The sequence below is a fragment of the Calidris pugnax genome, unplaced genomic scaffold, assembly GCF_001431845.1.
Source record: "Calidris pugnax isolate Ruff unplaced genomic scaffold, ASM143184v1 scaffold36, whole genome shotgun sequence".
In the NCBI taxonomy this organism is placed as follows: Eukaryota; Metazoa; Chordata; class Aves; order Charadriiformes; family Scolopacidae; genus Calidris; species Calidris pugnax.
Window position 1 is genome coordinate 3,951,336 of NW_015090825.1, and position 22,041 is coordinate 3,973,376.

Consider the following 22,041-nt stretch of genomic DNA (forward strand, 5'->3'; position numbering starts at 1 on the left):
TAGCTGAAAGATAGGGATGTTACAAACATATTATACTGTGACAAGGGCTTATTTGGAAAGAAGAAAATACGTTGTACGTCTTCCAAAAGAATGCATAGAGATATGTAGATATATTCAGTCTATAATACAGCTTTATGCACAGTGGTTTTTTCACTTGATCAATATTATGTTAAATATGTTCATTTCAGGTCCACCTTCAGAAATTTATTTTTTTAGATCTACAATAAAATCATCTCATTTTATTACTTGAATATCTGTTTCAGTAAAACTTGCAGATGTCAGTAAAGCATAGCACAAGTTCCACGAGTTCTGCATGGCAATAGAATCTCTTAATTTCCACAGAATTACAGAATAGTTGAGGTTGGAAGGCAGGTGGGTCATCATCTGGTTCAACCCCTTTGCTCAGGATGAGCTAGAGTAGGTTATTCAGGACTGCGTCCAGTCAGGTTCTGAGTACCTCCAATGATGAAGACTCCACATCCTCTCTGAGCAACCTGTACTAGTGTTCCATCATCCCCACCATCCCGAGTAAAAGTGGTGTTTCTTATGTTTTAGTGGAATTTCCTGTATTTCAGTTTGTGCCCATTGCTCTTCTCTTGTCACTGGGCACCACTGTGAAGAATCTGGCTCTGTCTTATTTACTTACCCCCATCAAGTGTTTATATTGGTTTATAAGATCCCCCTGAGCCTTCTGTTCTTGAGGCTAAATGATCCCAGCTGTCATACCTTCTTCTCATATGTCAAATGCTCCAACCCCTTAATCTTATTCATAGGCCTTCACTGGACTGACTCTGAGATGTCGATGGTGAACACTAGACACATTTAAAAAGAATAAACAGCCTTCAGATTTACAACATTTTTGCTCCAAAATACTATCTCCAGGAAAGAATCACTGCCATGTCCTGAAAGCAAATCCACATGGGCTTGGATGGGCCAAAGTTTGGAAGGGCTTGTCTCGCATCCCTAGCAATTGTACCAAATAATTAGCAGAAAAAACAATTGGACTTTCAGATCTAGAACTGGCTGCTTACAAAATTATAGCATGATTTGTGCTTAATAACATTTTGTGAATAACTGTGTAAGATTCCAGTATTTCAAGTTAAGCATGCAAAGTAGGACTGTTTCCATGGCCTTTTTTCTCTACACTTTAATTTTGTTGCTGAAAACAATTGTTTTTCATTTCTGGCAGGCAGATATTTTGAAATAGTTAGAAGAAAAACTTATAATATTTTTAACCAAATTATGCTGTTATTAGTTTAAAAAAAGGTTAGATGGGTGGTTTTGATAATATTTTCTAGACTCATTGGCAGGGATTCTTTCTCGAGTTATAGATGGTGGGTACTTAAAGGAAGTTGATCTTGGTTGTAGTAGCAATCAGTAGCAGAAGTACTTTGTCGGACCTCAAGCGCTCCAGTAGCACAAAAAAAGAGGCTTAGTCTCTCCAGTAGTTACAGCTCAGAGCCTTCATTCATAAACAATAGGCTGATTAAATCTGTTTTTTCTGTCCACATGTGCGCACGCTCCGTTAGAAGTTGTATCTTAGTGATTTGTATTGCCGTGATGACTAGCAGTGGTGGGCCCTGTTCCAGGATCTGTGTTGCTAGACCCGTTCATTCAGACAGTGAGCAAGAACAGATCTAGAGCAAAGATCTTTCCATCTAAATAGGCAGAAGGGACTGAAGAGGGAAACAGAGGCACAGGAGTTCAGGTGAATTTCCTTCAGGCCTTGCAAAAGATCAGGCGTCCTGAGTTGCATTCCTGCACTCAATCCGGTAGAGCAGCCTTTGAAGGCACCAACTTAATCTGCTTCTTCATCTGCAGCTTTTTTTGATGGCAGCTGTTCACATTTTTTTTTCATATTTAAAAGGATTTCTGATTAAAAGCACAGAGCATGCAAGAAATAACTTTTTCATGGTTGGGCAAATGCATTTCTGAAAAACAGAGGTGAGGTGTGAATGCTTACTCACATAAACTCAAGATATTTCTTTTCATAAATAATGTGTAATTCCAGCTTAAAATTTGCTGTTTCAGCAGATGTTTTTGCCAGCAAATTATCCATGTGAGATTCAGTGAAAGCATTCCTAAAAAAAGGGAATGCATCATTCATGGACATTTATTTAAAAATTCAGACGTGCATTGGGCATCTTGCATTCTAACTCGGGTCTCCAAACATATGGAATTTTATTGCTCAGAACCAACATTTGTGTAGACCATACTGGTGATGATTTGTGGTAAGTACCGCACCATGTAATAGTAGGGTTTAGCCCTGAAAAATACCATCAAATTATATAACTTCTAAATCTTCTAAAACCACAGAGCAGATACATGGTAAATACTCAAGGATCCAATTGAGAGTAATTATCAGTTGAGCTGCAAGGACATGTAATTATTGTGAAGCCTTACCTATGGTATTTGCTGGTGTAGTTACCACATTGGTCAAATACACTTCAGGACTCTCTACTCATTCTCTCAGTGTAAAGTTTTACCATTAGTTTTTGTCATGGTTTTTCTCCCAGAATTCTTCTATTTGTTGACTTTTCAACTCATGTTTCCCATTGCATCCCTATTGCAGCTACCCAAAGGAAGGGCTCGGCCCACTTCTCACACAGGAGGGTCTTGAGGGAAGGGTCAAAAACCTTCCATGCCATCCATCTTCCCTGTCCTCCACTTCCTTCAACATGCAGGTAGTTTTAATCACTTTGTTTTCTCTGGTATCATACGCTTCTGCACTTCATTCCCTACGGGCAACAGAGCCAGTTGAGCCAGCAAACTTGACACCCTCAGTACTACTCTTCCAGCTTTCATTATTAAGTTTGCACATGGCAGCTCAAAAAGAGAGCCTACTTGTTGTAATAAAGTGCAGTGGCTAACAGCTGAAGAAAGGTTCTACCTACCTCCAAAATGAAGGGCAACAACTTTAAGAGATAGTTGATACCTATAATTTTCGGTACTTGCATAGACTGATGTGAACATTTAAAGGTGAGACACAACCATGGCATAAATGGTCACCAACGATATCGGTGGCGGGAAGGCAGAGAATAGTAAAATGAAAGTACTTTAAAGTTTGGGATGAAATATTGATAGATTCTCTAGATGTAGTTGTTGCACTTTCTGAGTGAAATAGATTTGTCAGCTTTCCTGCTGTATTTTGTAATTTGTAGCTCTAGGTGCTAAGTGTTTGGCTAATCAGCTTTTTTGATCCACTGTGCCAGTATATTACACTTAGAAATTTTTCATTTTCATCAGTCTTGACATATTTGTTCCCTTTACTGCATTTCAGACCTTCTCAGAACAAACAACTTTCTTCAGTGTTATACGTTGCACAGGACAAGAATATCATAGTTTAACTGGATTGAACACAGTAATCTAGATGCTGGACAGTATTTTTTAAAAAAACTTCATTCCTTTAAAACAACGTTTTCACTGACTGTCATGTGCTAAGACTGTTGTCTTAGCCAGACACATGCACACAGATCCCCATGCGGTCTTTTTCTAGTCTCTTAGTCATAAGACGTATGTTCAGAAATACTTTATCACAGTTTGTTCATCATGTCCGAGTCTTGTTTTCTGTTTGCAGTATTAGAAAGCATGGACCTGTTGGATCAGGTCCAGAGGGCTGCAAAAATGATCAGAGGGCTGGAGAAAGGCATGGACCTGTTGGATCAGGTCCAGAGGAGGGCTGCAAAAATGATCAGAGGGCTGGAGCACCTCTCCTGTGATGAAAGGCTGAGAGAGTTGGGGTTGTTCTGCTTGGAGGAGAGAAGGCTCCATGGACACCTTGTTGCAGCCTTCCAATACTCTAAAGGGGGTTTATAAGAAAGATGGGGGCAGGGCCTGTAGCAATAGGACAAGGGGTAATGATTTTAAACTGAAGAGGGTAGATTCAGACTAGATGTAAGGAAATTTTTTTTTATGATGAGTGTGGTGAAACACTGGAACAGGCTTCCCAGTGCGGTGGTAGATGCCCTATCCCTGGAAACATTCAAGGTCAGGTTGGACAGGGCTCTGAGCAACCTGATCTACCTGAAGATGTCCCTTCTTATTGCAGGGGGCTGGACTAGATGACCTTTAAATATTCAAAAACCATTCTGTGAAGAGTTGATTGGGTCATTGGCACTTTTTGCCACAGACCATATGAATCTAACCAGGAGACAGACTGCCTTCATTCTCGCCCAGGACAGCTGATAGAACCGTCTTGCTTTGTTTTATCCAAAATGGCTATACTGTTTCAATTTTGTCACTCATCTGTCTGTGGAGTCAGAACCAAAGATGTGTGTGATGCTGAAGCAGTTTTTATGTGTGAGACAAAACGACATGGTAGCTGGCTGTTATCCACCATAGTGAACGTATTTAAACATCTTTGAGTAAAGCATTCACGTGATGTTACGTTGGAAAAGTTGTAGTTCAGCAATAAACTTTTTAAGAGGTTGAGGTAATCAAGTGATAGTCACATTGTCTCTGTGCATTTAATGTCTTTCTCAAGAGAGGTTCTGATATCTAGGGCAGTTGATTTCTCTCCCTTAACCATGCAGGGAGATTACAGAGACTGGATTCCTACTTCAGACAGAAAGTATTTGAGATGGATTGCAAAAATACAGACTTCCCACTTTCACATCCCTTAGTTTCTTCCGAGTTACTACTATAATCTAAGCAGTCTCAAATGTGGGTTTATTGTTTGTTCATGTAAGATGCAGATGGTTTAGAGATTTCTGGGAAACAGTATTTTTGCTCTGAGAAGTAGCATTTAAAATTGCTGATTTAACTGGCCTTACTAAGACAACAATGCTATGAGAACAATGCTATTTAATTTTCTTCAAAATTCTTTATTATCTTTGGAAAACTTTTAAAGATATTGAAAACAGGCGTAATTATCAAGAAGCAATCTTAATAATGCTAGAAACCTCTGGCTAAATTAGGTATGTTTTCTGGTTTGGGTTTTCTCTTTGACATTGTTCCTATAACACTGATTCTTCATGTCACTGCGTGGCATAGGTATGCACATTAATTTATCCTTACTCCTAGAAAACAAAGTTTAGCGCTTGAGGCCTTTGACCTTGTCTGAGAGGGTGAGAAATTACCTAACTTTTTCAGTTTTAAACTCTGAAAAGTTGTTATTCTTATTGTTGTAAAGAACCAAAGAAGTTGTCAATATTAAACTAAATATAATACTTCCCTTTTGTAACAGATCTGCCCACAACTTTTTTTCTCTTAAAAAAGTACCTATGCAGAGGTCATCACTAAAAAATGAGCTTTCACAATTTGCACAAAGGCAGCCATGACAGGTTATCACAATCCCTGTTGCATAATTTTCAGTGACAGCAATAATGGTGATTGATGCAGCGCGACAATAAATTAATGCATTGTATCATTCACATGGAAGCAATAGCTGCAGTAAACATTTAGCAAGTGGACAGGGTGTTTAGTTTGCATCGTTTTAGAAGGAGGAACCTGTATAATTTTCTGTTCAAACAGACAGTTTCATTTAGAACAGGCACTTCCCTGGGAAGCACAGGAACTTCTTTTAGGATAGCTTGTGATCAATGACCACAAAATAATTTTCCAATCAGTTTGATTTTTGTTCTGACCTTAGTAGCTTGGGACCCCCTAGTACAACCAAGTCCATGACAGTTTTCTTTTGTGTTCAAATGGAGACCCCTTCGTAGCTACTCCTTTAATAATGAAAAAAGATGGTAGTTCTGTGTTGAGTATAAAGATTGCCAGTGATTATTGCTTTGTACTATAGCTTTTGGATCTGAAAGCTCTTGCAACATCATAAATTCCATGTAGAGAGCAATGACTCTTCTAAATTATCCATCTTTGATTACTCAATGTTTCATTAAAAACCACTATTTTGTAGGACTGTAAGTGCCAAAGTCATCTTAGAAAAAAAATTTTATTGCAAAGCATCTTACAAAGTATTATTTATTTATAAGATTATATATTTTTTACCTAACATTAGTCTGAGTCCTTATTATTTCTTAAACCGTTGACATTAATAAAACTTGCATGCAAGAGAGAAGACCTGGAAGACAAGAGTCAGGGTCAGAAGTGACATAGCAACCCTTTCAGTACTTATGAAATCTGGCAATTACCATCATGGAGAAAGAAAGTAGAGTGGCTGCCAATAAGGTTTCACAACAGTAGATGGATGGAAGGAAAATCTCTGTCCTTTTGCTCACGCCATGAAGTTGAAGATGGAAACTCAGTGGCATCAGCGTGAAGCAGCAATGTTATAAATAATGTAAAATGGCTTCCTAGTGCAGGGAAGCTCACAGTTATTAGACTGGGGTAGTACAAATCCTAGTTAGCAGATGTTCCAGATCTATAAACTTGTGTACCTGAGTTGGGAAGATGAGGTCATAAGAGCAGCTTCACAGAAGTATTGCAGGCATAGGGCAAAGAGAAAGGCTTCCTAGCGTCCCTGAGGTCCTTGGGGGGTGCTTTACCAGTTTTGCTTTCTGGCACCCACTGCTTGGCCTATCTTCATTCCTTTTGGCAGAACAAGTTCTGCAAAAAAAGGGAGGGTAGCACTTCCGATCTGGTAAACACACACATCCTAAAGCAGCATTATGTTCTCTTCCTTGGCTGGCCAAGTGAGGTAGCTGGACTTTGTTGTGCACACGTTGGGTTTAATTCAGATTATGATACCCTGTAATTTTTAAGGATGTGGACTACCATTAAGCTAGATTTTTAAATTTGAAGTCAGGCCTAAATGCATGTTCTTTGTCTCCTTTATTGTTTCAATGACTGTAAAAAAAAGTGCATCAGTGATACCCAAAAACAACATACAACATCTATTAGAATGGCATAGAACCCACAAGCTGTGGCAACTTTCCAGGTCCACAAATTATTCTAAATTATGGTAATAACCCAGGTAATTATAGCTGCCTTTTTTTTTTTTTTTTTTTAAAAAAAAAAAATTTTTTAAAACAACAAAAAAATTAAATTTTTTCCCTTTTTTTTTTTTTTTTTTTAAATAAGAAACATATTGTTAAACACACAAAGAACTTAACTTCATAAGCACTCAAGAATGCTAAGCTCACTGTTACGCTTTGCTGGATATTGATAATGATGGTACATATGCCAGTGGCAGAGAGGAATGCTCATAATGTTTCTTTGGTCTGATGTCACCCCACAAGCAGCCTGGTTATACAGAGCTGTGGTGAGAAAGATTGTAGTAGATGAAATCAAGCCTTCCCACAAACTCTATTAGAGCTGCTGGAAACCATACATTTTCTCAAGCCAATAACTTCAGTGGCATTCAAGCAATTGTCATATAATGTTATTGAGGAACACGGAATAAAACTGAGTGGCACACCTTCTTCTGGTAAGCCTGAAGGCTGTATTCATTGACTCCATATATCTGGCATCCTTTTCATTCATTTCTCCATTATCCCACCTTTTCCGTGTTTTGGTGGTTTTTTTTCCCTTGTTATTGCAGGTCCAAGGAATTTAACTTACCGGTCTATTGGGCACACCGCCCTCTCTATTCCATATCCACACTAGATCACTTCCAGGATTTCATCAAAAACAGCTTTTCCTTCCTTCTCTTTCTGGGACTTACCTTTCCTCCTCCAGCATGTGACTGTGACCCAAGACCTTCTCTCCTGATTGCTTATATGCTGTGTGCCAGCATTAATACTCATATTCTCTAGGGGTCTCTGTTCAAATCGTCTGTCTCAGTGGCAATGACTGAGTGACCCTTCATTCCTGTCTAGCCTCCTTCATCTCCTCATTTTGCCTCTTCCTCAGGACCCATCTCTCGTCTGCTTTCTCCATCTGAGCAATGCCCACGCACTCACAGCTTTCATTTTTCTGTCAGCCAAGAATCTGGCAAGTTCCTTAACAAAGATGTGTCACAAAAAATCTACCCTGTTACCTATGTGGTGATAAAAGAGCAGCTGTAAAACATACTTTCTAGCTTTTTTTTGTGCAGGTTGTGGCCAGAAATATGTCACTAAAGCTTTTCAGTACCATCTTTGAAAACATTTTAAAAACACTCTTGCTTTTGTGGCTTAAGCATCGGGGAAATGGACTCATACAAGTAGAAATGGTGGTGATGTAGAGGTGAATGCGTTCTTGCAGAGGCCTTGAAAACAAGTTTTAATTGGGATATGGCATGATGTAGTTTGCTTTTTTGTGATAGTCTGCCTTTTGCCACAGTGGAAGTTTCATTAATTCTTAAGAGCCACAAAAGCACACTTCTGCGTTTGTCTTCAGGTTTCCATTCTGCAACCATCCCTAAAATGGGAAGATCAATCTCTTTTGAGGATTACTGTTAGTATTAAGAATATGTTTGTATGTCTATATTTAGAATTAAGAATATATTTATTAGTCTTAAGAATATATTATGAATATGCAAAATATGTTAGCAAAGAGGAGTTGAAATTTTTACATCATTCCTTGTCCTTTTTCATTGATAAGTGGTATGATTTTACATGATCAAGCAGAGGAAATTCCATGTGAGGATTCAGGGGACACAAAAAGAGAATTATTCAGCTGATGCCTGATTATTGTAAGGAATTTAATTCTTCTTTTTTTTGTAATTACTGATGAAAGAGGATAATATTGTAAGCAGCGGCATATCTTTTTAAAATGTCTTATATCAGAAGACTTTTTTCTCTCTTCAGAATAAAAATTAAGGAAGATTTACTCAAAGATCTGTGCAAGAATATATTCACATTGAAGTGACCCTTATGTATTGCATGCATTCTGAGGTAACCTATAAACAAAATTTCTAAGTGTCCTTCCAGTCACAGAGTCCAACAGAATTAAGAAACTGTTGCTTAACAAAACACATGTACACTTTTAATACTTACTCCATAAATTAAGCAGATAAACTTCCAATAGCCTTTAAAGTATCTCGGAGGAGTTCAAGAGACTCTCACCAATTCGTCAAAACCATTGGTTTGTTTTGTTGACAGCCATGCAGGAGTGTTGATCTGAGCGACCAGTAAAGTGGGAATTGCCGTTCAGCTTTCAGCCTCTTGAGTCCAGCTAGGAAATTACAAGGTAAAGTGGGAATTGCCGTTCCCACTTCCAGCCTCTTGAGTCCAGCTAGGAAATTACAAAAGTAGACTTTTTCTTTCCAAGTCTCAGGCAAGCCAGAAGGGAAAGAAATCATAACATTTCCTTCCAAGAATTTGTCTTTTATTCCTTCAGCTTCAGAGATAAAGGGTAATGTTTGGATATCGAGAAACAGATTTCACTAATTTTTGTTTTCTGGGGAATTTGGTGAATAGCTCCTCAGATAAGCTGAGTTAGCCCATTAGCTGCCCTATTAAAGCCTTTCAACAGAGCTTTCTAAACAATTCTTAAATGTGTTGAAACCTAGACAGAATGTGGAAGCTTTTTTTCCATGAAACAGAACCCAGTCAGTGTTAGCATTTAGCCAGAACTGAATGGTGAAGTACTTCGAAACATTGCAGAGGCTCTGAGACAGAAAGGAAAAGAATTGGTTCCTGCCATCTCCATATGTTATCTTTGCTGGCTCACAATTCCTTTAGGATTCCCACAGTAACAAGTGGAGAGTTGAAGAAGCTATCCAAAATGAGCAAATGTTATCTCTCACTTTAGAGATGGAGAGACAGAAGCAGTGACAAATCAAAGGACAAAGCAAGACAATAATGTGTTTAGGAAAAGAATTCAAACATCTTGAATTCCCTTTCCTAACTAGCTCAGACCTGCCATTGTAAATGCAGCTGTATGGTTAAGCTGTTATCTTTTACTTGTAGACCATTCTCATTTGTCTAAAGACTTTGAAATTGCATCATCGTAATAAGTTCATTTTACTGCTCTAACCTGCTTAAAGTTTTCTGCTAATATCTTTGCCATCATTAACCCTAACAGCCCTGACTCTGTAGGACATATGTGTCTGAGCTTACCAACTCCTATTCTCATTTCCAGCTCGCATGCTTCAACTACGTTTAAAATTTATCCCTCCTTTCTTCCTTTCCTCCATGCTTTTCTCTTACTTCTATTCCTCTTATAACCTAGAGAGAAGAAAGCAGATTTTCCCATTATCATCCTCAGCCTCTGACCCTAGTAAAGGTATGTGAGGAAAGGCCCAAAAGATATAAACAAGCCATTGCACAACAGGTTGACCTTCACTTTGTGTAGAAAACACTAAGCAGCACATTCAGAGCTCCCATTTACACATTGCCCATCAGAGTCAGGACAACAGTGTAATGTTTCAGAAGGGCTTCCTGATTATAGATTACATGACTCTTAAAAGTCCCCACAGTCAAATCTTGCTTTGGTAAAGGTTCCATTATTTTTGAACAGACTTTGTGTAGTAAGTGAGTCTACTGTTTTGCTTTCTACTTTGAGGTTTTAAACTTTAACAGCGTTTTACAAGTGTTTTGTAACACATCTAGTGTTGAAATCCTGTTTTCCCCCATTCGTACAAAATCAGAATAGCTTCTTGTTATTATACTACTTAAAGAGCCAAACTTTCCCACCACAGACAACTTTAACCTGCTGGCTTGCAATTTATATTGATTCTGTCACTAATCTAGTTGCTTTTGATACGAGTCTTTTAGGTGAATGTGCAGGGTTCTTTAAATTTAATTGCAGCAGATGTTTCTTTGCGTTTTCTCTCTCCCATTTCACTCTGGATTTTAGTTGTTTTTCCTTGGAAAGGTACATGAAAGGGAAATCCTTGTATAGTCAAATGTTTGTTTTACCATCTAAAGCTTGCGAAGGGTCCTTAGCCTGGGCTGATTTCTTCTTGAAGAGCTGTAATTATTCATGGAAAGAAAAAAAAAAAAAGCCTTTGTCACTAATAGGCTTCTTGGTGCTTCTTGTAACAGTCTTTATTATTCCTTTCTACATAATTTTCTATTGATGAGGTGAAAAAAAGGCTTCCTCTGCTGTTGAGAGAGAAAAGGTAATTGTTCTTTTTTCACATTTACCAATGCTTGTTGCGTTCCTTATGTGTTTAAAGGACAAGGATGCAGAAAATGATGTTATTGATGGCATCACCATGGCAACAGTTCTTTGGAATAACACATTCTGGCATTGTTATTCTGCACACACAAAAAAAGGGGGACTTTCTTTTAAGCACAAACAGATTGTGCCCCTTTTAAATGCACCCATGAACTTTGCTTTTCTGAAGATTTACAGACTGGTTTGGGGCAGAAAGGATTCTGACATCATTTACCTCTCTGTGTACATCACATTATGGTGTTAAAAAAAAAACCACTTTGAAAAAGCCAGTGGTGTAGAGAGACACAGTATGGGAAGGATACATAAACATTTCTTTGATCAGAAAGACAAAAAACCTTGAAAGAATTTTGAAATTTATGAGCTCTAGCACCAGACCCACTAAATAATCAACCAAGAGACAGAAGAGAATGAAGGAGCCAAACACTCTGAGCTTATTAAAGTAGTTATTTAGTTATGACAGTACTCCAGATAACTTAGCTTTTACCCCAGCCACTACACACATCTTAAAACATTTTGATAGGAAATCGAATTGCCCATTCACAGGCAGTTTGCAAACAAGTATTTTGCCTTTCATATTCAGTGTTCCATTGTCCTCAGGTATTGACAGTCTTGCTAGAGTAGCATTTTAGAAACTATAGCCTTTTCTAAGTTGTAGTATCATTTTATTCTTTCTTGACTCCACCGCAGTTCTAAGTTGTATTACTTTATATATCTGATACCGATCAGTGAAATGTATATGTGGTTTTATAAAAAAAAGAAAGCAATGTATTGACATTTGGAACAAGTTTGAAATCCATTCTGCCCTCTGTGGTGCTGTTTCTGGCACCCTAGAGTGCACCTTCCAGTTTGATTTCCCCAAGAGGCAAACTGTTTCTTGCACACCGGCGGTGCATGAAAGTGGGCTGTACAAACCTTGAGGTTTGAGCACAAGAAAGCTTTGCACCTAAAAAGAACTTGTGCTGTGTGCAAACATATTACTTAATTATACCCACAGTCTCATTTGAGAGAAACTGATTGACTCAATGGTTTGAAAAATACTGTTAAAATATTGGTTCCAGGTTGTATATATTTTTTCTGAAAGTCACCACAGCTACCGGAAAGCAGCTGTTTGGTTGTGGGACGGTAACTTAGACCATTGGTGTTTTCTACTGACAAAATGTTGATGGAAATGTGAAGCTCTGGGGACACAGCTACATATGGGTGTTACTTCACATTCAGCTTTTTAGAGCTGGATCGACCCAAAAAAAAACTGAACAAGAAGCTAGAAACTATATTGCTTTGTCTCTTATCTTCGAGAAACATGTCTGCCTTTGTGCTACATGGTCCTTACTGCACAGGGGCAAGTCTATGGCTTCCTTAACATCATGGTCAGTGTTTTATTTTGTAAGGAACAAAATAACAGAATGAGCTTTGAATCTTGGTCATGTTTAGCCCTACAAAAATGGCAGGCCTGATGTAAAATAATAATTTGATCTGTGTTCCATATTTACCTGAAGAGCAGTGGATGGTCTTCATTTCTTGCACAACATATTTTTGGGTTTAAATAGGTTATATATGCATTAGTAGCTATGGCATTATATACAATTACAAATATTCATTATATATATAATTTGGTATATACAGCCATACTATATCTATAATAGTATATAATATATACAGCTATATGTAATATAATATCATGTATCCTTTTGCTAATTAGTCCTACAATGTATTTTCTGTTTATATAAAAAAGAAAATAAGAAAAAGATCTATTGCATCTATGAAGCTTTTTCTAGCCATCGACATAATGTATCCTTTTGCTAATTAGTCCTACAATGTATTTTCTGTTTATATAAAAAAGAAAATAAGAAAAAGATCTATTGCATCTATGAAGCTTTTTCTAGCCATCGACATCTAGAAATATCTTGACGTGTTGTGTTCATGATGATAAAGTAAAGTATCATGAAGATAAAGATATCAAAATTAGTATCAGAATTCTTCAGACTGTATTTTCTGTTTATATAAAAAGGAAAATAAGAAAAAGATCTATTGCATCTATGAAGCTTTTTTTAGCCATCGACATCTAGAAATATCTTTACGTGTTGTGTTCATGATGATAAAGTAGTATTCCTAGAATATCAAAATTAGTATCAGAATTCTTCAGACAATGTTGTCTCATTTGGGGTATATTATGCCTGAGAAAGATAGTGGCTATAAGTCGAGGCCACGGGAGACTATTGCTTCCTGGAAAAAGAATTTGGGTTGTGAGAATATTCCCAATGGAGAATAGGCACTGCTGAGGTCATTCTTCCACTTGGAATTTGAAATTAAACCCTCACACATTCAGGGCCCTTTATCATTGGTTGGATCCGTGGGGACTGAAGTGTCTTAGTTAAAGCTAAGTAGGAACCCAAATGAAGAACCTGTTTCATCCTGCTTCTTTGCGAGGTTTACTTACTACACAGCTTTCTTAAATAACAGAGTCAGGAAGTAAACCTGCAAAATATCTCTTGCTTCAAAGCTACTGATCAAGCACATACTCATTTTATGTTTAATTATATGATGTTGCAAGAAGTTGTGAAATTTCCCTGGGAAGAGTTTGGGATGTGAAGGAGTTCCTGCAAAACAAAGTTTGTTAAAATGTCTATTGTTACTCTCTCTATTTGAATATATGCTATGTGTTTGAAAAAGTGCCCTAGAAATATTTATTTTAAAAAATATTTTATTAAAAATATTTATTTCTGGAAACCAAGGCTGTCTCGTATCAGCTGTGCAGATTTCAGAAGGAAAAAAAATACACGATCTTAGGATTCTTTTTTTTTCATCCTATCTCTTGCCCTATCTTTATGCAAATAATACTATAATGATTTAAACTTTGGCTAGACCTGATTCAAAAACATCTCACAAAACACTACTGAAAAGCTGTAAGTTCAATAAAATGATTTATTTGTACTTGTGGAAAGCATCTGCTTTCTGACATTAAGTTCATAGAATCATAGTTTTTTACTGGAGGACTAAAAGCTTTGCAACATCGTTATGAAAAGTTTCACTTGGTAGAGGTGGAGAAATTTTGTTTAAATACTCAGTTTTCCTGTAACTAGGGATGGAAAAATCATTTTCTTGCTATTCTCTAGTCTAATGCCCTACAGTCTTCCCATATTATAAATAGAATCATAGAATCATAGAATTGCCCAGGCCGGAAGGGACCTCCAAAGGTCATCTAGTCCAACCTCCCCGCAGTCAGCAGGGACACCCCCAACTACACCAGGTTGCCCAGGGCCTCATCGAGCCTCATCTTGAATATCTCCAGGGATGGGGCCTCAACCACCTTCCTGGGCAACCTGTTCCAGTGCTCCACTACCCTCACAGTGAAGAACCCTATAGGTACTTTTTATCCCTGGAGAGAACCTTTTAGGAAAGAGTGAGCCAGGCTTTCGTATCTCTAGTATGCTATGAGGCCCAAAGGCCTAGTATTTAAAAAATAACCTGGGACTTTCTCATTTTTGAGACAACTTGGGACTTCCTCATAGTTATTGAACTCCTACCCATCTGAGGGTGTTTGAGCGGCCTGCTCATTTGCTGGCTCTGCTATAGCATCGCTTCTTGGGGGGCCAGGATATCAGAACTACTCAAGGTTTATTAGCTCAAGGTTTATTAGTGTATTAGAATTATGACAGCAGTAGCGAAGACTCAAACAGAAAAGCTCATTCCTCAGCAATGCTTCCTGCATGGCCTTGTCTGCCCTCAGGGTCAGCTCCATCTGCCAAGGGACTTTGTGTGGCAGTGACTCCCTGAAACCAACCTTTTCTTTTGCTTTGCTTTACTGTTTAAGGAATTGCGATTTAAAGATGAAGCAAAATTAAAATCAGATTGCAGTAGTGTTGGCTGTGTTTTGTTTTGCTTTCCTTTCTTATCCTTATCTTTCTTTTCCCCTGCCATGTATTTCCCTTTGTGTGAAATCAGTGGTAATATCAGGTGCCAAGTAAATACTAGCAGGGACTGACAGCCTTGATTCTGCTGGAGCAGCAGCAACACACTTTCCCTGGGCTATCTTGCAGAATTTTCTTTGAGATAAACCATATCTATATGTGAGAAGGTAACTATACTCAGTTTCCCCACAGGGACTATTAGAAGGGGTTTACCAGCTTCTATTGGTAGCTCTGCAATGTGAGAAATAGACTGAGGTTGCCAAACTTCTTTCATGTGATCCACCAAAAAGCCATCACACGATCACAAATTGGTCACAACCAACGTGGGCTGGATTGCAGCCAGTCATTCTTATTCTCTCTTCTTGGTCCCACAGGTATTGCTGTTGGTTTCTGGAAATTTTTGATTCTATTTCCTTTCCCTTCCTGCCTAGTTTTTCTGCTAAATTAAACTTGGTCTGTTCACTCCCGTCATTCACTTAATGTTTCTATCCTCTTTTCTGAAATTACAGTACCTTTGCAGAATTTCAAATCTTTGCTTTTACTGCTGGCGGAATGAAGTTATATTTCTGACACATGCCTATTTGTGAATCTTAAGATAAACCCCCCCTTCAGGGCTGGATGACACATGCGGTTTTCTGGCTGCCGCTCAGAGCAGGAACATCTTGTCAGAGATCAGACTGCAAGCCTGCCTGCTGAAGATGCTGTCCCTATGCACGTTTTATATCCAAACTGAAAACACATGTGATTGCTAAACAAACTTGAAATTGTTTATTTTGTAATATACCAGCAGCTGTTTTCTTGAACGATGTCCAGGATTTCTCCAGCCAACCTACTTAATAGTGTAGAATTCCGTTTCCTTGGGTCGGTTTGCCTGCTTTGTTTGTTTTCTTTTCTTTTCAACCCCTGTTGAGGTGAGTTGTAGCCACTGAAACAACTGTATTTTCCTAAAGCTTTATGCAGAACCAAACACCTTATTTCAGGAATAAAGATGGAAAGAAAGTCTGTGTTCATTCAGTGAAGAATACAAAAAACATTAGACCATGACACAGATTATTAGATTTCCGGTATACTCAATGCAAGGTTTCTCACCTAGCTCCAGTGGTCTATGATGCTTCGTACCCATGATATGATGGGCTGAGGAAGGGTAGCTGCCTCAATCAGTTAGTTTTGTCTTCCATTTTCTTGCCAAAGAAGCAAATCTTGCTGTATCTTTTTTATCCAGAGAGGACATATTCTGTTTTGAGGTGAGCTCACCCAGACATTCTTCACATCCCAGAATCAGGCCCTTATTAGTGAATCAGAAGTGTCCAGAAGATCTGACGTAACTGTGCAGCATAAAGGTGAAGGTCAGATCTGGACTGTTGGAAGACAATCCTTCAGCTACAATGGAGCTAAGATCTGACCATATGTATTTGTTGACTGTAATTGGGTTGTTTAGCTGAATTTTCATCACTCTTCTAAAGCACACAAGATGCTGGAGTTAGAAGACCTAAGTAGGGACATGCAGATGGAGATGGGGAGCTGCTTTCCACAAGCCAGCCTAAAAGTTAACAGCATGATTTTTTTGGATAGTCAACCATCCAAGTGCATTTATATGACCAAAATTTACATACATAATGTAACATTTGGCTTGAAACAGCCATCTTGCACTTTCACTAACATCATGTTCCTGTGTCGATCAGAAACTTGGTGTGTTTTGTTTGGCCTCTATTCCTAACAGTAAAACAAAAACCCTGGGGGAGGAGTTGTCACTGTCAGTCTTCTATATTGCTTGGTCATTGACCAGTGTGTTTTATTGTAGCGCTGTAGACACTCACATGAATTTTTAAAAAGAAAATAAACAATGCAAAACAAAAATATCCCACTATGTTATTAGTTTAGTAAAGAAAAAAATAGGAATGCTTGTTTTCTCTTGTATTATTTCCTCTCTCTGCTGCCGAAGATATACTCCCTCTTTCTAGCACCAGGCATTGAGAGAATGATCATAAGTGACTATTAGGTGACCCAAAGAGTTTTACATGCTACATTCTGCTTTTTACTATATAGTTATTCTAATTACAATATATTTGGTGGTATGGTATTTTGCTGTGATATATAATACATACTGATACAGTTGAACTGTATCAACTGATCCTGATACAGTTGAACTCTATCATTCCTTAAATTAGTAGCTGTCTAAAAGAAAAAAGTCCTGAAAGTCCTGAATACCACTGGTAGATGTTTGTAGCATCACATGGATCCCCTACCCAAACAGAAGTAATTTTTAACTGTAACTGAGATTGATGGAGAGAAATTAATCACAAAAATTGCTTGGTTTTTTGTGTTATAAGGAATTATGCTTTACTTTACATACAGGGTACGTTCATAAAAAGTGTGTAAAACAGTTCATAAACTATTAAACACTGTGGCTTATCAGAGGCCAGCAATTCAATGACTTGCATATAACTTATATTTAATGTCTTTTAACTCTTCTAGAAGTTACTAGAACAGAATCATACAAATTATGCGTGATGTATGAATTTCGTAAATCATTTTGGCAACTTTTTTATTATTTTTTTATAAAATTGAATTTTTTAATTAAATAAGTGTGCAACTGTGGTAAGAGATTTCACTGTGTACCTAGTGCTAAAATTAACTTGTCAACAAAAAAGAGAATCCAATCGTGTAGTTTTGAGGACTGAGTATAAATGATGCACACGCTACTGTGTGTGTCAGTGTGTACATATTGGTTAAGTTCAAGAATTCTTGTATTTTCTTGCCACATTCAACCACATATGCTCTGACAATATTCTAGAAGTTATTGCTGTGTCTTTGGTGCAATTTAAAGTGGTATTTTTCAGATTGTGTTTGGAATCAGCATGTTTATTTGGAAGTTATAAAAATAGCAGCAACATAAATATAGAGTAAGTGAAATAATGACACCATAGAGTACAATGTAAGCATGTATGATGAACCACAGAGTAAAATAATTGCTAGAAGTCTTAATTAAGATGAGAACAGGCAGTGTTAATGAAAAATAAAGGCTGATCAGTACATTAGTTGTCACAGTCGGCCTGATTTAAGCACTTTCAGAGCCATTGAGCTGAAAACATTTTTAGAGCATAATACAATGGAGAGGTCATTGTATCAGACTCAACATTTTGCAGAACAGCACTATTAAGAGATTTGTGATAACTAGATGGCAGACTGGATTAATGTAGTAGACTCACACCCAAATCTCTCCTAGGCCAGCAACAAAAATGAATGTGAATTGTGGGTCATATAACAATGTCTGCCACTCTCCCATGAACAATCTTTTGTAACTGAAAGTCAGAAAAAAATCCAGGAATGCAATAGGAGAGAGTTTCTCAAGTCATATCTAAAATGCTGAGAGAGGATTTAGTTTAATTAGATTAGTGTTTTCCTTTCTTAAGTGGCATTTCTCTTCCTGTTTATAATGTGCTTTCCATTGGATTCTGTTTTATTGTCCTTTTGTAAGGTGAATTTGCTGAGAGTGTGTCTGTGTTTGAAAAGTTTATTTTAGTGTCTGCCAGCACTGCCAAAGACAACATGCACCTATTTTTGTGCTAGCCTTTAGATACTACCTTGAGTAACAGCATATGTAATTAAGATGCTGCTTTTATTAACAGTTAACATGAAAAACCTAGAACATTTCAAAGTTGGATGTTTTAGTGTCATGATGATACAGTAAGGGTCTTCTGGTGTACAGACTTCTTTTACCAACATTTAGCCTCTCCATTGATTTGGGAGCTATGGTTTTTCACTTGACCCATAGTCACATCAGTTCTAGAAGCTGGGACACACAGATCACTGCAACAAAAACCCCAAGAGAAGCAGCTAGGAACAACTCCTGGTGTTCAAACCCAGAATGATGCAGTTGTGCACACGATGTGAGAAAGGGGGGTCATAAGGCTGTGTAGTAAAATATGTAGTTCTGTAAATGCTTTCTGCTTAAGGCTCGGGTGCAAGATCCATTGTCTCATATTTTGCCCAGGCCATGCAACATATTGATGTGAAACTGCTATGGGCACGTACTATCTTGGAAAAGGCCTAGAATAATTCCATAGGTGTTTCCCCTCTCTTCCCTGGTTCTGCATTACATTGGTCAGCTCTAGGGAGGAGCAACAGGTGAAGTACAGGGCATTCCTCTTGCTGCTGGGCCCCCTCTGCTCAGTTGGAGCTTACGGTGATTAAGAGAAAAAATTCAGATATATTTAAATGACCAGCAGAATCCCACCCCCTTTTTCCATGATTGTGTTTTTTACTTGAATTACTAGTTTTCCACCCATTTCTACAAATGAAGCTGTTTGGCCTTGATTGTGCTAGGTACCCCCAGAGAGAACACAGCATTTTTGCTGGAGCTGTGCGCTGCCCATCTCTGGGGAGAGGAGCCTCCTGGCCACCAAGACACGGCAGTGCCAGTGGGTCTGGAAGCACGCTGCCCACCTCCCCTTTGGGTCACACTTGGTCCTGGGGCAAGGGAAGCTAAACACCAAGGCAGGCGCTGAGATGCCTGAGAAACATCCCTCTTTCACACCAGGGGAATTTTTCCCATGCTGCTATTCAGAGTCTTGGCTCCTTATGTAAAAAGCATGAGCGCGTTAGGTGGCTGCTAAACATTAACTAAAAGAAGGCAAGACTTTGTTTCTCAGGAGGTGATAGTGAGGGGAGATGATAACTCAGACATTTGACTACTTCTATGACAGCAGAGTGAGTGGGGTGCAGTTGGCAGACCAGTAATTTTGCTACCAGCAGTGTGCTCCATCCAGTTCCAGTATAAGAAAATATATGTTTTATGTATTTCTAGTTTGTTTTAGAGTTTGAACCACATCCTGGTAAAGAGAATACTAAATAAAGTCATTTCAGGAGTATTTTTCTCTCGAAATCGTATGAATTTGTTTAGCAACTAAAGTAGTATTAGGAAGCATATTTTTTATATATTTTAGTGTGATTTATATGCTATATCATAAAAGGTTCAGTGTTGTCTGAAGAGTGAGCTTGCAAAAAAAGTAAATCTTGTGTATCAAAAATGATTCCTAAATCATTTGTGTATGTTGACTGATACAGAAGACGTGGCCAAATACTGCATTTGCTGAATAAATAAAATTTGGAGTGATTAAAACTGTTTGCAAATTAACACAAATTTGGTTTAGATTATATTTTTAAACAAGCCAAAGTATTTATTTACTGGCATTTTATTTACTTTTTTTTTTCGTAATTTAAGTCTTAAAGATTTTGAAAAATACTAAAATATAAATGAAAAATTTTAATGTGCATGAGTTTCTGCTCTTGAGTGAAAAATAATGGCCTCTCATTTCACCAAAATACCTTAACTTTTCTGAAATAATGGTTTTCAGAATTAGGGGGTTTATGTGGGGATCTTCTCCAGCTAAACACGGAACTGAAATACTTTTTCTACAGCTCCTACTATCTGATGAACACAATAACTGAAATGATTAAACAGTAACTGAAATATTGTGGTCTTACATGCAAATACCGGCATAAAATTATGCTTTGTTTTTCACTTTTGTTTCAAAGTGTAATAATTCTGATCTTCAGTTTCTCCTGATATTTTTAGCAGTGCACAATTTCTGTCTTCCCAAGTGATTTTAACAATGGCAGATATTCAGTATCTGTAAGTAAACACTGAAAATCACTTGCTTCATTACTCTTCTGGGCCATTAAATATCTTCTTTCATCTATCTAATTCCTCTCTTCTCATTGCCTCAGCCGTGTGACTCAATCAGGCATGTGTTATCTTTCCCAGATCCTTTTCTGAACATAGCGTAGTGCGCAGGAATGCAGTTTGTCAAACACATTGTGTCTGAAATCCTTTGTTGGGAGAAGTGGAGAGAAAGAGATTATAAAATGCCTCAAAACCTTCAATAAGGTCGTTCCCAGGTTTCTTATGTCTATTCAGCCAAACAAAACATTCATACCTTACTTCAATGTATAGGATGGTATGGTAGGGCATAGTATGTGTTATATCTTCCAGTAGCATCTGTTACCCAGGCTGAAATTTACAGAGAATATTTTTTTGTGTGATTTGGCAAGTTTTTAGATTCATCAAGGCTAACACAGAGGGGAATTTAAAAGAAATATATCTGTTGTCTATAATGTTGGTTTTCTAGGTGGTAAGATTTAAAATCCTGATATTTTTTGTAGGAGAGATGAACAAAAATGCCCACTCAGACTGGTGATGTGTGTTTTTCATTGCTCTGCTAATACAAACCTTCCTGAGGGAAAGCCAAGCAGTGCAAATAACTTCAGAAGCTGGTGGCTTCAGTCGACCTGAGGGAATCTCTGACTGACTCAGAATTTTGTACACAAAGTTTCTTAGTAGCCATCTTATACGCTAATTTGTGTTCAATTAAAAACTCTTTTGTGTGCAGAGAAACTTTTGCTCAAATTCATCATAAAGCCTTGACACTTGGTTTGCAGTATTTGAAAGGCAGCGTGTGTAGGTGCCTGAGGTGGCAGCTACATTCCTGTAGTTTCTGTAAGAATTAAAAGGGAGGGCAGGGATCCCTTTCACCTTTGGAAGCAAAAACTTTGCAAGAGCCCTGAAAAATCATTTATTTACAGTACATTGCTACAGTAGGTTTGAGTTGGAGATTTTACACCAGAATTGTTCCCAGAAAGTAGCCTAGAATAGGTGGCAGTAGCCGTGTTAAAAAGGGGCAGATGAGCTGCTGAGTCCACACTGATGCTGCATGTACCAGAGCTTTGGGGAACACACGCTTTTTTCGTGGTAGTGAGCTGAGTTACGCTGTGAATTCTCTGTCAGTGTACTCTTGAGAGAATTTGTCTCTCCTTTCCAGGTCAGATATCCAAGGGGAAGTCTGGGAAGGCTTTGTAATGCAAATGTTGCTAGCCTTCCTTCACAGGAGGAATGCTAGATGCTGACCCATAAGGACTGAGTTCAAGATTTCTGTGAATATGTGGGGTTTGAATGAACACGGTAATGAAAGCCTCCAAGAGCATAAGGCGCATTCAGTATCTAAATCACTTACATGGTTTAGAAAGCTAAAACTGGCTCTGTGATGATTAAGAGAAAGCTGGTTGATACTGCTCCTTGGCATAAACATTAACAGGAATCCACCCGTGGCACTTGGACGTTTGTTGAACAGCTGGTATGTTTTGTTAAATATACTCAAAGAGAAAAGTGGTAGTAGGTTTGTTGGTG

At 38.0% G+C, this 22,041-nt stretch overlaps 1 protein-coding gene across 1 annotated transcript in view; it reads left to right on the forward strand.

Annotated features, from left to right (window-relative positions):
- Nucleotides 1–22,041, forward strand: part of SCUBE1 (signal peptide, CUB domain, EGF-like 1) — a 266,905-nt gene that overhangs the window by 133,256 nt on the left and 111,608 nt on the right. The window lies entirely within an intron of this gene.